The sequence below is a fragment of the Lynx rufus genome, unplaced genomic scaffold, assembly GCF_022079265.1.
Source record: "Lynx rufus isolate CCGP_SWC_20201006 ecotype Redwood Valley unplaced genomic scaffold, mLynRuf1.p SCAF_42, whole genome shotgun sequence".
In the NCBI taxonomy this organism is placed as follows: domain Eukaryota; kingdom Metazoa; phylum Chordata; class Mammalia; order Carnivora; family Felidae; genus Lynx; species Lynx rufus.
The window spans coordinates 1,692,314-1,703,330 of record NW_025814859.1 but is presented as its reverse complement, the minus strand read 5'-3'; the positions used below and the strand labels follow the sequence as shown (position 1 = coordinate 1,703,330).

General features: G+C 38.3%; 1 pseudogene; it reads left to right on the top strand.

Moving 5' to 3' along the window:
- Window positions 1–7,222: 7,222 nt before the first annotated feature.
- LOC124525448 (elongation factor 1-alpha 1-like) lies at window positions 7,223–9,264 on the top strand (annotated as a pseudogene).
- Window positions 9,265–11,017: the final 1,753 nt, after the last annotated feature.

The following is an 11,017-nucleotide window of genomic DNA, read 5'->3' as shown; positions in this document are numbered from 1 at the left end:
CCTGATTGACAGCTTGAAGGAAAATAGGGACCTCAGTTATTTCCTTAACAACCTGACTGCACATGGAAGAAGACCCTGAGGCCCAGATGAGAACTGTAGCCCTGGGCAATAACCTTTATTTTAACCTTGTGATGCCTGAGCAGAGGATTCAGCTAAGCTATACCAGACCCCTAATCCATGGGAACTGTGAGATAATAAACGGCTGCTACCTTAAGCCACTAGGTTTATGTTATTTTGTTATGTTAGCAATAGAAACTGGTACAAATGTGATCTCCCTAGGATTAATCTGAGGATTTTGGCACCCAAGAGTCTGGAAAGAGGAGCTCTATAAAGCAAGGGCTACAAAAAAACAAACTTACCTATTTGAATATTTTGCTGATGGACTGGCTTTCTGTTCAAGAAAGGGAAGCTAACTCACTTCCTTCCCTCCCTCTATACTCCATACCATAAGCAGGACCTTCTTCTTCTAAGACCCAAGGCTCAGATCAGTCCTGTTATCGCTATGGTTCAGTTCTACAAAAGTTAAACAGATTTTTACGGTCTGGCCAGAGAACTTAATTACTATGTATATTGTTGTTTCTATGGGAAAATACACTCTTCTTTTTAAAGTTTATTTATTTTTTGAGACAGAGAGAGAGCACATGCACATGCATGCACATGCAAGCAGGAGAGGGGCAGAGAGAAAGGGAGAGAAAGAGAATCCCAAGGGGACTCCACATTGTTAGCAGAGCCGAACACAGGGCTTGAACTCACAAACCGTGAGATCATGACCTGAGCTGAAATCAAGAATCAGACGCTTAACCGACTGAGCCACTCAGTCACCCTGGGAAAATGCATTCTCAGTTCCCAAGAACTTAAAATCAAGTTTTTGGAACAAAACCCATTCATTCTAAAAATGGACTGTACTCATTTTAATAGAATATAAAGCTGTAAGCCAAGGGGGTATATATATCTGTAGAGCACAAGGCACCTGAGAGCTGGTATTTGGGAGTGTGAAGGGGAGAGGAGGAATCAGTCTTTTAGCAAGGCCATATATAGTGTAGCGTATCATGGATCTAGACCCTAGTTGCCTGTGTTTAAATTCTAGCTCTGCCACTTGCCAGTTGTGTGACTTTAGTCAAGTTGCTTAATTTCTCAGTGCCTCCTGTTCTCCATGTAAATAATGGGATAAAAGTACCATCTCATAGGGTTTCTGAACAAATAAAAGAGCAGATATATGTAAAGCTCTTAGACTAATATCCAGCACACAACATAAATGTTAGTTATTACTACTATAAATCCTCAGAAACTTTTTTATAGTCTCTTTTGCTTCAGCTTCTTTAGACATACCAGTTAATTTAAATCAGTTCAGGGCTGCCTGGCTGGCTTAGTTGGTGGAGCATGCAACTCTTGATCTCAGTGTTGTAAGTTTGAGCCCCACGTCGGGTGTAGAGATTACTTAAAAACAAAATCTTGGAATAAAAATATCTAAATCAGTTCATCTTTTAAGCTTTAGTTATTTTAGCATACAGGAATTTACAGTCTTGGAATATTAGGACCATCTTTAAACCATTCCACCTAGAGATACTTTAGACTAATGCCAAGTTATGATGTTCCTTTTATGTAAACCAAATACTATCTACCTCAGTAGAGGCCTTATGTCTTTCTGTGTGGCCATCAGTGAAGAGCAATTCTTGTTTGTTTGTTTACTCGTTTTAAGTAGAAGAGTGTAAAAGTGAGGAGACCAAACCTGGAGATGACTTTTAAGACCTCAGTCTTTAGGGTATACCTAGAATCTAAGTTTAAAGTGTGACAGAGAGAGACAGAGCATGAGTGGGGAAGGGGCAGAGAGACAGAGGGAGACACAGCACCCAAAGCAGGCTCCAGTCTCCCAGCTGTCAGCACAGAGCCCCATGCAGGGCTCGAACCCACGAACCACGAGATCATGACCTGAGCCAAAGTCCAGCGCTTAAACGACTGAGCCACCCAAGCGCCCCTCCTTTGTTCCTTTCAAGTGTTGACTGTGGTTTTGGAAATATACAGGAAAGCAGATTTTGAGGGGTGTGAGGGAGGACAGAAAATTAAACCCATCCCGTTGTACCTACCTCTTATTGCTCCAGCACTGTATGCCAAGGAGAATAGGCAAGCCCCTGTGTGTGAGAGGTTGCAGGATATAGTGAAAAGATTATGAAACCTGAATTCTAGTCCTAACCACCATTTAGTATAATCTCAGTTTCTCATTGGTAAAATGAGAATACCAATCTCTGCTCTAAAAGGTGAAATGATTGTTGCGAACATCCAATGAAATCATGGGTGTGAACATGCTTGTAAACTGTAAAGCACTGTGCAAACCTCAACACTTCCCCTCCTCTGTGCACTATCTCATGTGTTTATTACAGTACTTGGCACTATACAAAATCAAGTCTTTACTGGTCTATCTCACCTACCAGTTATGAAGTCAGTGAAGGTATGGAACTTGTCGGTCCTTTTCACTGCTATACCCCAGTATCTAGCCCAGAGCCTGACACAAAGTAGGTAGGTATTCAATAAATATTAAATTGATCATAAGAAATTCATATTTAAAAAGGCAGAGTTTGCTTTTATGGCCCTCAATATTTTTTCCCCCGGACTTCAGTTTCCTTCAGTGCTCCTTCAATTTCAGAGCCATACTGTCTGGCACTTTCCTATTTAAAAATGCTCTGGGGAAAATAACCAACTTTACTTACAAGATGTCAATCATTGGGATATTTTCCTCTTCCTCTTGAGGAATTAGCATTCTATTTTATTTTATTTTTATTTAAAATTTTTTTTAATGTTTATTTTTGTGAGAGAGAGAGAGACAGAGTGCAAGTAGGGGAGGAGCAGAGAGCTCTGAGCTGTCAACACAGAGCCCGACGCAGGGCTCAAACTCACAAACTGCAAGATCATGACCTGAGCCAAAGTTGGACGCTTGACTGAGACACCCAGGCACCCCACATTCTTTCCAAAAAATATTTTATTTTGGGGGAGCTGGCTTAGTTGGTTTAGCATCCAACTCTTAACTTTGGCTCAGGTCATGATCTCATGGTTTGTGGGTTCAAGCCCCACATAGGTCTCTGCACTGTTAGTGTGGAGCCTGCTTGGGATTCTCTCTCTCCATTCTCTACCGCTCTCTCCATCTCTCTCTCTCTCTCTCTCAAAATAATTAAATAAATAAACTTTAAAAATAAAATGAAATAAATATTTTATTTTTAAGTAATCTCTACACCCAACATGGGGCTCAAAAACAACCCCAAGATCAAGAGTCGTATGCTCCACCAACTGAGCCAACCAGGTGCCCCAAGGAATTAGCATTCTAATAGGAGTGAAGAACTTAGGCTAATCTCTAATGGTTGGAACTTCAGGCAATTGTGGGCAATATATGAGTTTATGCAAGAAGCCTTTGGGAGTCACTGATTTCCAGAGCCAGGTAGGGTGAAATATGGCACTTACCTTGAATGCAAAATTTAAGAGAGCATCAAAATGCCAGTAATCAAGATCATAATATTTTAATATTTGTTTGCTTTTTTAGTTTTATTGAGATACAATTTACATATCATAAGTCTTACTCATTTAAAGTGCACAATACAGAGGTGCCTGGCTGGCTCAGTTGGTAGAGTATGTGACTCTTGATCTTAGGCAGGGTTATAAGTCCAAGCTCCAAGTTGGGTGTAGAGTTTACTTAAAATAAATAAATAAATAAATAAATAAATAAATAAATAAATAAATTCATTAAAAAATAAAGTGCACAATACAATAGTGTTTACTATATTTACAGAGCCATGTAGCCATCACCATAATTTATTTTTAGTACATTTTCATTGCCCCAAAAGGAAACCTTGTACCCACTGAGTCGGTTCCCATTCCCCTTAAGCCCTAACCTCTCTCCTCCCAGTCCTAGGTAACCACAAATATTTTGTGTCTCTATAGGTTGGTCTATTCTAGACATTTCATGTAAGTGAAATTATAAAATATGTGGTGTTTTGTGATTAGCTTCTTTAACAAATTAAAGTATGCTTTCAAAATTCATCTATTGTGTAGGTGTACATTGTGTTTATCCATTCATTAGTTGATGGACATTTGACTTATCTCCACTTTTTTTTAAGTTTATTTATTTATTTTGAGAGGGACAGAGACAGTGTGAGTGGGGCAGGGTCAGAGAGACAGGAAGAGAGACAGAATCCCAAGCAGGCTCCGTGCTGTCAGCACGGAACCCAATGTGGAGCTTGAACCCACAAAGCTGTTAGATCATGACCTGAGCTGAAACCAAGAGTTGGATACTTAACTGAACTCCCCAAGAGCTCCCCCCCCACCCTTTTCGACTATTATGAATAATGCTGTTATGAACAAGTTGTTGTGTGGACATGTTTTGTGTGGACACGTGTGGGCATATGTAGGAGAACTGTTGGGTCATATGTTAACTCTAGGTTTAACTTTTTGAGGAACTGCCAAACTATCCCTCATTTTACATTCCCACCAGAAAAAATATATATGAGGTTTTCGATTTCTTCACATTTTTGCCAATGCTCATTTTCATTTTGGTTACAGTCATTCTAGTAGGCATGAACACAGGAATGCAATATTTTTTTAATTAAAATTAATGCAAAAGTCGATGATGAACAAAATATTGAAATTTTTAATAAAGACGGAACCTGTAGTGCTGTGCTGAGCCATATTAGAGCCTGAGAGGTAAAAGGAAATATGTGTGTTCCCATACACTTGTTTCTATTTCTTTTGAATGGCCATGAAAAAAAACAACTTTGAAAGTACACTTTATGAATGTGAAAAGATATGAATATTTTTCCTGAATTTGAAAATAAATTAAACAGAAAAGTAAATAAATTGGAAATTTACAAATCAACAGATAAGAGCATCAATTATTATGGAGAAAGCACATATCAAATAGAAATTAAGGAAATTATACATGTCATTATACATAATGAATCATACATAATTTCACATTTGAAATGGAGATATAAAAAATTAAATGAAGTACCCTAACAATTTTAATTTCTTTTTTAAATTTTATTTTTTAATTTACATCCAAATTAGCATATAGTTCAACAATGATTTCAAGAGTAGATTCCTTAATGCCCCTTACCCATTTAGACCATTCCCCCTCCCACAACCCCTCCAGTAACCTTCTGTTTCTTCTCCATATTTAAGAGTCTCTTATGTTTTGTCCCCCTCCCTGTTTTTATATTATTGTTTCTCTTCCCTTATGTTCATCTGTTTTGTCTCTTAAAGTCCTCATATGAGTGAAGTCATATGTTATTTGTCTTTCTTTGACTAATTTTGCTTAGCATAATACTCTCCACTTCCATCCATGCAGTTGCAAATGGCAAGACTTCATTCTTTTTGATTGCCAAGTAATACTCCATTGTGTATATATATACCACTTCTTCTTTATCCATTCATCCATCAATGAACATGTCGGTTTTTTCCATACTTTGGCTATTGTTGATAGTACTGTTATAAACAACAGATGTTGGCAAGGATACGAAGAAAGAGGGTCTCTTTTGCATTGTTGGTAGGAATGCAAGCTGGTTCAGCCACTCTGGAAAACAGTATGGAGGTTCCTCAAAAAATTAAAACTAGAACTACCCTATGACCCAGAAATTGCACTACTAGGTATTTATCCAAGGGATACAGGTGTGTTGTTTCAAAGGGACATATGCACCTCAATGTTTATAGCAGCACTATCTGAAATAGTTTTAAGGTGCTTGCAAAATTAGAACAACATAAACTATCAACAATTGACTCAAGAAGAAATAAAACATTTGAATATAACTTTAAAAGTGAAAAGAAGAATTAGTAATCCAAGAAAAGCCCATAAAAAGAAGCTTAGGCCCAGATGGCTTCACTGGTTAATTCTACCAAATATTTAGAGAAGAATTAATAGTCCTTTACAAACTCTTCCAAAAAATAGAAGAGGAGGGAACAATTTCTGACTCATTCTCTAAGACCAGAATTACCCTGATACCAAAACCAGAGAAAGACATTAGAAATGAAAACTACAGACCAATATCTCTTATGAATATAAACACAAAAATCTCCAGCAAAATACTACTGAATAGAACCTGGAAACAGATAAAGGGGATCATATGTCATGAAAAACTGGAATTTATTGTAGAAATACTAGATTGGTTCAACATATAAAAATCAATCACCCTATTAATAGAATAAAGTGCAAAAACCACATGATCATCTCAGTAGATGTATGAAAAAACCTTCAACAAAATCCAAATCTTTTCATGGAAAAAAAAAACACAACAAAGTAGGAATAGAAGGGAACTTACACAAACTGAAAAAGAGCATCTTTGGTAGACTCAATAATGGCCCCTGTCCTAATCCCTTGAAAGCGTGAGCATGTTACACGGTAAAATAGTAGACTCCACAAAATGTGATTAAGATGTTGAGATGCGGAAATTATGCTGGATTATTCGGGTGGGCCCAATGTAATCACAAGTTTCCTTATAAGAAGGAGGCAGGGGATCAGAGTCAAAGAGAGAAGGTGAGAGATTATAGATGATGCTACACTGCTGGATTTGGAGATGGAGGAAGGGTCCCATGAGCCCAGGGTCCTATACAGCCTCTAGAAACAAGAAAATGCAAAGAAACAGATTCTTCCCTAGAGCCTCCAGAAGGAACAAAGACCTGCTGACATCTTAATTTTAACTAAGTGCAACTGATTTCATATTTCTGACCTCAGGGAATGTTGAGAATAACTTTGTGTTACTTTCAGTCACTAACTTTGCAGTAATTTATTATAGTGGCAACGGGAAGCTAAGACAGAACCAAAAAAAATCCTTTCTTTTTTAGATTAGGAATAAACCAAGGATGTTTTCTCTCACCACTTCTGTTAAGCCTTGTAGTAGAGATTCTGTCCAGGGCAATTAGGCAAGTAAAAGAGATAAAATGCAGCCATATTAAGAAAGAAGTAAAACTATATCTACTTTCAAATGACATAATCTTGTACATAGACAATCCTAACAAATCCATAAAAAATACTAGAAGTAGAACTGATAAACCATTTTGATAAGGTTGTACAACAAAACCAATATACAATAATCAGTTGTATTTTCACACATTTGCATGAATAATCTGAAAATGAAATTAAGAAAACAATTTTATTTAAAATAGTATCAAAAACACTTAAGAATAGGCAATAGGTTTGCAGCCAAAACACAAGTGTCATGAAAACCACTGCTAAACCTAAACTAAAATGGGAAAGGAAAAGATTCATATCACCATCATCATCATTGGACATGTAGATTCGGGCAAGTCTACCACTACTGGTCATCTGATCTACAAATGTGGTGGGATCGACAAAAGATCTATTGAAAAATTTTAAGAAGGAGGCTGCTGAGATGGGAAAGGGCTCCTTCAAGTATGTCTGGGTGTTGGATAAAATGAAAGCTGAAAGTGAATGTGGTATCACCATTGATATCTCCCTGTTGAAATTCAAGACCAGCAAGTATTATGTGACCATCATTGATGCCCCAGGACACAGAAGCTTTATGAAAAACATGATTACAGGGGCACCTGAGTGGCTCAGTTGGTTAAGCATCTGACTTCAGCTTAGGTCATGATCTTGTGGTTCACGAGTTCAAGCCCCATGTAGGGCTCTGTGCTGACAGCTCAGAGCCTGGAGCCTGCTTCCGATTCTGTCTTCCTCTCTCTGTGCTCCTCCCCCGCTCATGCTCTGTCTCTGTCTCTCTCTCAAATATAAATTTAAAAAAAACATTAAAAAAAAACATGATTACAGACACATCTCAAGCTGACTGTGCTGTCCTGATTGTTCCTGCTGGTGTTGGTAAATTTGAAGCAGGTATCTCCAAGAATGGGCAGCCTGTGAGTATTACCTTCTGGCTTACAACTTGGTGGTGGTAACAAAGTGCATTCCACTGAGCCACCCTACGGCCAGGAGAGATATGAGGAAATCATTAAGTCAGCACCTATATTAAGAAAATTGGCTACAACTCCGACACAGTAGCATTTGTGCCAATTTCTGGCTGGAATGGTGACAACATGCTGTAGCCAAGTGCTAACGTGCTTTGGTTCAAGGGATGGAAAGTCACCCATAAAATGGCAATGCCAGTGGAACCACACTGTTTGAAGCTCAGGATTGCATTCTGCTACCAACTCGTCCAACTAACAAGCCCTTGCATCTACCCCTTTAGGATACCTACAAAATTGGTTGTATTGGTACTGTCCCTGTGGGCCAAGTGGAGACTGGCATTGTTAAGCCTGGCATGGTGGTCACCTTTGCTTTAGTCAATGTTACAACTGAAGTAAAGTCTGTTGAAATGCACCACAAAGCTTTGAGTGAGGCTCTACCTGGGGACAACGTGGGCTTCAATGTCTAGAATGTATCTGTCAGGGCACCTGGGTGGTTCAGTTGGTTAAGCATCTGACTCTTGGTTTCAGCTTAGGTCATGATCTTGCAGTTTCATGGGTTCGAGCCCCACAGCACAGAGCCTGCTTGGGATTCTCTCTTTACCTCTCTCTCTGACCCTCCCCGACTCGTGCTGTCTGTGTCTCTCTCAAAATAAATAAGTCAACTTTTAAAAAAAAGAAAAAGAGGGGCACCTGGGTGGCGCAGTCGGTTAAGCGTCCGACTTCAGCCAGGTCACGATCTCGCGGTCCGTGAGTTCGAGCCCCGCGTCGGGCTCTGGGCTGATGATGGCCCAGAGCCTGGAGCCTGCTTCCGATTCTGTGTCTCCCTCTCTCTTTGCCCCTCCCCCGTTCATGCTCTGTCTCTCTCTGTCCCAAAAATAAATAAACGTTGAAAAAAAAATTTAAAAAAAAGAAAAAGAATGTATCTGTCAAAGATGTCTGTCATGGCAATGTGGCTGCTGACAGCAAAAATGACCCATCAATGGAAGCAGCTGGCTTCACAACTCAGGTGATTATCCTGAACCATCCAGGCCAAATCAGTGCTAGATATGCACCTGTGCTGGATTGTCACACAGGTCACATTGCTTGTAAGTTTGCTAAGCTGAAGGAGAAGATTGATTATCGTTCTGGAAAAAAAGCTGGAAGATGGTCTTGAAATCTGGTGATGCTGCCATCATTGATATGGTTCCTGGCAAGCCTATGTGTGTTGAGAGCTTCTTTGAGTATCCTCCTCCGGGTCGTTTTGCTGTTCGTGACATGAGACAGATGGTTGCTATGGCTGTCACCAAAGCAGTGGACAAGAAGGCAGCTGGAGCTGGCAAGGTCACCAAGTCTTCCCAGAAAGTTCAGAAGGCTAAATGAATATTATCCCCCAAACCTGCCATTCCAGTCTTTATCAGTGGTGAAAGAATGGTCTCAGAATTGCTTGTGTCAATTGGCCATTTAAGTTTAATAGTAAAAGACTGGGTAATTATAACAATGCATTGTAAAACCTTCAGAAGGAAAGGAGAATATTTTGTGGACCATTTGTGTGTGTATGTGTGTGTGTGTGTGTGTGTGTGTGTGTGGCAGTTTTAAGTTATTAGTTTTTAAAATCAGTACTTTTTAATGGAAACAACTTGACCAAAAATCTGTCACAAAATTTTGAAACCCATTAAAACAAAAGTTTAATGAGAAAAAAAAACCACTTGGGAATAAATTTAACAAAAAGGTACAAAACTTGTACATAGAAAAAAATACAAAATGTCATTGACAGAAATTTAAGAGGACCTAAATATGTGGGAAAACATTCAATGCTCATGGATTAGAAGACTTAATATTGTTTAGATATCAATACTCCCCCAAATTTTGAACACATTTAACACAATCCCTATAAAAATCCCAGCTTGATTATTTCAAAAATTGCCAAGCTGATCCTAAAATTAATATGAAACTACAGGGGCACCTGAGTGGCTCAGTTGGTTAAGCGTCTGAGTCCAGCTCAGGTCATGATCTCATGGTCTGTGGGTTTGAGCCCCACGTCGGGCTCTGTGCTGACAGCTTGGAGCCTGGAGCCTGCTTTGGATTCTGTGTCTCCCTCTCTCTCTGCCCCTCCCCTGCTCATGCTCTGTCTCTGTCCCTCCCTCTCAAAAAATAAACATTAAAAAAAAAAAAGAAACTACAAAGGACCAGAATAGCTAAAAATGATCTAGAAAAAGGAACAAAGTTGTAGCATTCGCACCTCTTGATTCTAAAACTCACTTCAAAGCTCCAGTAATCAAGATTTGTGGTAGAGACATAACATTAGAAATATAAGTAAATAAAATAGAATTGAGAGTTCAGAAATAAAATCTTCACATTTTATGCTCAATTTTCTACAAAGAAAGACTAGTCTTTTAAACATATGGTGCTGGAACAACTGAATATTTACATGCAAAAGAAAGAAGTTGGATCTCTATCTTCCACAATATACAAAAACTAATTCAATTAAAGATCTAAATCTAAATGTGAAAACTATAAAAGTCTTAGAAGAAAACTTAGGTGTATATCTTCATGCTCCTAGATTAGACAATAGTTTCTTAGATATGACATCAAAAGTCCAAGGAACAAAGAAAAAGCAGACAAATTATACTTAATCAAAATTAAAAACTTTTGTCCTTCAGATGACACACCAAGAAATTGAAAAATCCATAGAATAAGAGAAAATATTTGCAAACAATATGTCTGATAATGAACACATATCCAAAAAATATATATTCTATTATATATATCATCATTTTATATGTATATCTTACTACTCAACAGTAAAAGTTCAATAACAGTAAAAGATCAATAACATATCTAAAAATATATATTCCATTATATATCATCATCAAAAGTAAAAGATCAATAACCCAATCAAAAAATGGGCAAAGGATTTGAATAGACATTTCTTCAAAGAAGATACATAAATGGCCAATAAGCACATACAAAGATGCTCAACCTTATTGGCCATCAGGGAAATCCAAATCAAAAACACAATGGGATGCTACTTCACACCTCCTAGGCTGGCTATAATTAAAATGACAAATGTTACTGAGGATATGGAGAGACTGGCACCCTGATATATTGCCGGTGGTAATGTAAAATGGTACAGTGCCTT